The sequence below is a fragment of the Triticum dicoccoides genome, chromosome 1B, assembly GCF_002162155.2.
Source record: "Triticum dicoccoides isolate Atlit2015 ecotype Zavitan chromosome 1B, WEW_v2.0, whole genome shotgun sequence".
NCBI lineage: Eukaryota > Viridiplantae > Streptophyta > Magnoliopsida > Poales > Poaceae > Triticum > Triticum dicoccoides.
In genome coordinates, this window is record NC_041381.1 from 287053717 (window position 1) to 287060350 (window position 6634).

A 6634-nucleotide genomic window follows, 5' to 3' on the forward strand; every position below is an offset into this window, starting at 1 on the left:
GTCGTTCAAGAAAGTTTCGCCTTGACGGAAACCTTGCCGGGAAGCAAACGACAGAAAAGCTAAGTTGCCAAATTTTGAGCAATCAGTTTTAAATTTTTAAAGTTATCTTCCTTGAACGACCGTGCTTTGTATGGAAAACCTGTGCGCGGAGGAACCAACTCGTAGCTAGTTGCGCCCTTACTTTGTTTCGAGTCCGCTCAACAACTTAAGTGTGCTGCAACTAGTCGCGACAAGGTTTCTTGTCGGGAGCGGCACCGCCAGCAGGCTGCTGATGTCCCGCACTCAGCGCTCGCGGCAAAGGTGCCTGCGCCGACAAGTTCCCTAAAAGCGTAGGGTAAAAATATACAAAGCAGGGAATCTAGTAAAGGAAATAACGTAGCAATTGATACCAGAAATAGAGTTATACTACAAAATAACTTGTCGCGGCTCTAACAGATTGATCTTGTAATATGGCTAGCAGCGACAAGGAGAAAGAGAAAACGGGCGGCCTAGTCTACGCGATCGCCCTCAAACCTCTTGATCTCGCTCACCTTGTCCACAATGGGTGCGACAAGGGCCTTGAGCGCATCCAGATCGGCGTCAGGCGGCAAAGACTTGAGGATGTTGGTGAGGTTGAGGCCTGGGTTGCGGAAGGCCACCTTCATCAGCACCTTCTAGAGAGCCCCCGCGCAAATCCTACGCGACTCGTCGGCCAGCTGCTTTGGGATCCTCTCCCAGAGCCGCTGGAGTGCCGTCGCCACGCCCTTGAAGAACAGGCTGAGCTTGGCGCTGGGTTGGAGATGCTCGTCGGAAGGATACCCAAAGTCCTCCATCCCCAACTGCGCCAGCTCCTCGTCGATGACTGCGGCGTTATTCACCAGACCCTCAGTCCAATGCTCCACCGTCTCCCTAAATTAGTTCTCGGTAACAGCAATGCTCGCCAGCAGCTCCTTGTCAGCCTTGATCTTCTCCGACCAGGTCACCTCTCGCTCCTTGGCGGCGTCCAGCGTCTGAGTCAGCGTAGCCAGCTTCAACTCGAGATCCGCGTTGGAGTCCCTGGCGGCGCTGAGCTCCTTGCTCCTTTCAGCGAGAAGACCCTGCAGCTCACCATGAGCAGCAGCATCCTTCTCGCGCTCGCGCTTGAGCACAGCAAGCTCCTCGTCACTCGTCTTGAGGTTGGCCTCCAACTGCGTCACCCTTGTCTCCAGCTCCTTCTTGGCGGCCTCTGCAGTTGCGGCAGCATCCCTTGCTTCCTTGAGAGCCCCGCCAAGTGTTTCCTCGCGTGCGACAAGCTCCTCCTCGTAGCTGTCAAGGTTGGCCTTCCGCTGCACCAACTCGCCTTCTCGCGCGGACTGCTTCTCGGCAGCAAGCCTTTGTTCCTCCTCAGCTTCGGCCTTCTCGAGAAGGAAGGTTGTACGCTCCTCGGCAAGTCGCTCCCGCTCCTGTGCCAGGGACCAGAGGGCTTCTTGATTGAGGCCCCGGAGCTCCTCCGCGCGTTTCTCCATATCGACTCCCGCCCTCGTGACAAGCGCTTCCCGGGAAGCCAGCTTGGCTTGTCGTGCGCGGTAGAGTGACAGCAGCTTCCGCAGCAGCTGCTCCTCCTCAGGCTCGCCACTGCTGCTGCTTGGTGCATCGACCAACGACAGCCCGGCGGAGGTGAGCAACTCCTCATTGAAAGCTTCTCCTTCGACCGGCGCCCTGGAGCTCGATGCCCAGGGAAGCTTGATGAAGATACCGTCGCCGGCCTTCAAGTAGGCACCAGGCTGGGGCTCTTCGGAGCCTGGCTCCGCGGCAGCGGCGGAGGGGTCGGCGGTCGGTGCAGCGCCTAGCGCTCCTGCGGCCTCAGGGACGTTAGTGCGATCGCCGGATCCCTCGCCAGCTTCTGCGGCGGCAGCCTGGGCGGCCTCTTCGCCGGCGGGCTCATCAGCACCGGCCCCTTCTTCATTGGCGGCGGCGTCGTCGTTGCTGCCACGCGCGCCTTCCTCGCCGGCATCCTCAGTCTCCATTGGCTCCGCGGCAGATGGATCTGAAGAACGAAGAAGGGAGAAAAGTCAAGCAAAAATCCAAGAAAGGAAATTCAGAAGAAGAAGAACCCAAGGGAAGTTCTTAGGCAAAAGGGTTACCTGTGCTGGGATCTGCGGTTGCGGTCTCAACCACCGGAGGATCGCTGGTACCATCCCTTGCCGGAGAACTGTCCCTTGCCGGGGAGTTCTCCCTTGCCGGAGAGTGCTCCCTTGCTGGGGACTCCTCCCTTGGCGGCGTAGTTGAAGCGGATGGCACTTCGGGGGCGGCTTCCGGGCCCTCCTGGTGAGGCTGTTCCACTCCTACACAAATCAACAAGCAAGATATCAGTAGAGAAAAGAGCACCCATGCACGCCCGACAGCAGGAAGTAAACTACAGACTTACGCTGGGGGCTGCTTTGGGGAGTGGCTGCAGGGTCCGTCAAGGTGGTCTCAGACACACCACCTGCTGACACGGTGGGATCATCTTCGATGACAATCACCGGGGCCTTGGCTCTCTTCGCCGCTCTCTGGGCCAGCGTCCTGAAAGGGAATGCGTTCAGATTGGAGCAACTCAAATACAAGACAAGATAGCAATAATTGAAGAACAACGAGGACACAAAGAAACTTACTCTTCTTCCCCCTTGTCGGAGCTGAGCGCGGAGAGATCGAAGTCCGGCTCCCCTCCCGTGCGGCGAGGCGGAGGAGTAGGATCCCTTGCCCGCTTGGCAGGAGCGGTGGCGGTGGACCGGGAAGATCCCGCTCCAGTTGCCGCAGCAGCGTGAGGCGCTCCCGCGGCAACATTGCTTGCCGCGGTAGAGCGTGTCGCACGGCTCGGCGGATGTTGGTCCGTTTGCCGCCCCGCTACGTCCCCCGCCCTACGGAGCCGCCTCCTTGCCGGGGCCGGGGGCTCCACCTGCGGCAGGCTGTCTGAAGGCTCGGGCTCTTCCTCGCCGGCCTCGCTCGGCTCAGCTTCAGGGCCGGCAAGATCTTCCTCACCGGCAAACTCCTCGCGCTCGGCAAGGCTTGCCGCCTCTGCCTCCTCTACGGTGAACCCGAACGCTCCCGCGGCAGCTGCTGCCGCAGCCTCCTCCGTCCTGGTGGCGATGCGCTGCAGCTCCGCATCTTCTTCTATGAGAAAAGTATTAAGATAAAATATAACCATAGCATTAACCATATGGATCCAAATCAGTCCGAAGTAGTGCATAAACTAGGGTTTAAGCTTCTGTCACTCTAGAAACCCATCATCTAATAACTACTACACAATGCATTCCCTTATGCCCAAAGATGGTGAAATGTCATGTAGTCAAGGTTCACATAACACCACTAAGGGAATCACAACATACATAACATCAAAATATCCAAGACATATCAAATTCACATGATTACTTGCAACATGACTTCTCCCATCACCTCAAGAACAAAGTAACTACTCACAAATGATATCCATGCTCAAGATTAGAGGCGTGTTAAATAGTATAATGGATATGAACATATAATCTTCCACCAAATAAACAATATATAATCAACTACAAGATGTAATCAACAGTACTAGTCACCCACAGGTACCAATCTGAGCTTCCGGTACAAAGATTGAACACAAGAGATGAACTAGGGTTTGACATGAGATGGTGTTGTTGAAGATGTTGATGGAGATTGGCCTCCCAAAGATGAGAGGGTTGTTGCTGGTGACGATGGCTTCAATTCTCCCTAGCAGGAGGGAAGTTCCCCCGATGGACTCACTGCGCCGGCGGGCAAAAGTGCTCCTGCCCAAGTTCTGCCTCGAGATGGTGGTGCTCCTTCCCAAAAGTCCTCTCCTTATTTTTTCTAGGTCAAAAGACCTTATATACCAGAAGATGGGCACCAAAGGTGGGCTGGGCTGCCCACCACCCACTAGGGCGTGCCTTCGAGGCCTGGCACGCCCTGATGTCTTGTGGGCACCAGGCAACCCCCCTCTGGTAGTTATTTGCTGCAATATTTATTATATATTCCAAAGTAATTCTCTGTAAAATTTCATCTCATTTGCAGATGTGAAGAATAGGTATCTCTGACATAGCTTTTTCAGGTCCAGAATTCCAGCTGCTAGTATTCTCTCTCTTTGTGTAAACCTTGCATATTATGAGAGAAAAGGCATTAGAATTACTCCATAAAGCATTATTATGCATAAAAACATTATAAATAACACTAGTAAAACATGATGCAAAATGGACGTATCTGTGGCGTCCTTGACCTGGCGCCATCCCTCAACAAGGTGGTGGCGCTCCTCCATGCTGACCCACAAGTATATGGGGTCAGTTGTAGCCTTTTTGATAAGTAAGAGTGTCGAACCCAACAAGGAGCAGAAGGAAATGACAACTGGTTTTCAGCAAGGTAATGTCTACAAGTGCTAAAATTGTAAGTAGCAGAGTAGTTTGATAGCAAGATAATTTGTAACGAGAAAGTAATGATAGTAGTAACAAAAGTGCATCAGGTATCCCAATCCTTTTGAGGCAAAGGATAGGACAAAACGGTCTCTTATGATAAGCAAAGTGTTCTTGAGGGTACACGGGAATTTCATCTAGTAACTTTCATCATGTTGACTTAATTCATGTTCGCTACTTTGATAACTTGATATGTGGGTGGACCGGTGCTTAGGTGTTGTTCTTACTTGAACAAACCTCCTACTTATGATTAACCCTCTCACAAGCATCCGCAACTACAAGAAAAGTATTAAGAATAAATTCTAACCATATCATTAAACTTTTGGATCCAATCGGTCCCTTACGAAATAGCGCATAAACTGGGGTTTAAGCTTCTGTCACTCTCGCAACCCATCATCTAATAACTATTCCATAATGCATTCCCTTGGCCCAAATATGGTGAAATGTCATGTAGTCGGCGTTCACATGACACCACTAAGGGAATCACAACATAAATTTCATCAAAATGTCAAACACATATCAAGTTCACATGATTACTTGCAACATGATTTCTCCCGTGACCTTAAGAACAAAAGTAACTACTCATAAAAAATAATCATGATCAAGATCATAGGAGTATTAAATAGCATAATGGATCTGAACATATAATCTTCCACCAAATAAACCATATAGTAATCAACTACAAGATGTAATCAAAACTACTAGTCACCCACAAGCACCAATCTATAGTTCCGGTACAAAGATTGAACATAAGAGATGAACTAGGGTTTGAGAAGATTTGGTGTTGTTGAAGATGTGAAGATAGCCCTCCCCAAGATGGGAGAGTTGTTGGTGATGATGATGACGATGATCTCCCCCTATGTGAGGGAAGTTCCCCCAGCGGAATCGCTCCGCCGAAGGGCAAAAGTGCTCCTGCCCAAGTTTCGCATCGAGATGGTAGCGCTTCATCCCGAAAGTCCTCTCCTCATTTTTTCTAGGTCAAAATGACTTATATACCAGAAGAGGGGCACCAGAGGTGGGCCTGGGTGAGCACAACCCACCCCAGGCACGCCCAGGTGGGTTGTGCCCACCTGGTGGGCCCCCTTTGGTACTTATTGACTCAAAAAATTCTTATTTAGTCCATAAAAAATCCTCGTGAAGTTTCAGCTCATTTGGAGTTGTGTAGAATAGGTAGCTTGACGTAGCTTTTTCAGGTCCAGATTTCCAGCTACCCGAATTCTCCCCCTTTGTGTATACCTTGCATATTATGAGAGAAAATGAATTAGAATTACTCCAAAAAGCATTACTATACAATGAAACAACATAAATAACAGTAGAAAAACATGATGCAAAATGTACGTATCAACTCCCCAAAGTTTAGACCTCGCTTGTCCTCAAGCGAAAAGCGAAATCGAAAAACATATCCACATGCTTAGAGAGAGAGAGAGAGGTATCGATAAAAACAAAAATACGGACATAGCAGCATCATGTAACTTATTATAACAGCAACAAACTTTAACATAAAACTTTTATCATAGACTTCTCATAAACAAGTGACAATTCATCACAACATCGAAGTATAAAGCATAAACTTATTGGAAACCAACAAACTATGTTCTCAGTCAATTTTGCAACTACAATTCATCATCTTTTCAGGAAGGGTCACGCATCGGAGCCTTTAGGCAAGTCCACATACTCAACCATCATTTAGCCTTCTATGATTGCTAACACTCACCACATACACATGAGAAAAACATTTCAATTGGACACATAGAAAGATAGGGGCTTATAGTTTCGCCTCCCAATGCATTCACCTCAAGGGTGATGTCAACAATAATAACTCATGCTACCGATATTCAACTGGATATATGTGCCTAGATCTTTCCTCACCACATGATTCTTGCAAAAGGAGAAAAACCAAAGGAATATAGAGAAAAACTTTGACTCTTCCATGAAAGTAAATACGTGAAAGTAAAAGATAGGCCCTTCGCAGAGGGAAGCAAAGGTTGCCATGCGCTTTTTGTTTGTATGCTCAACCCCTTAGTGCAAGAGAACATCATGTTATATTGCCCCTTGTGATGGCAACCTTTATTATGCAGTCTGTCGCTTTTATACTTCGTCATCATAAGTTCGTACAATTCTCAATTTTCCCTTACACTAAATGATCTTACACTTTTAGAAGCAACTTTTATTGCCCTTTTTGCACCGATGACAACTTGAAGGATCTTACTCAATCCATAGGTACGTATGGTGGA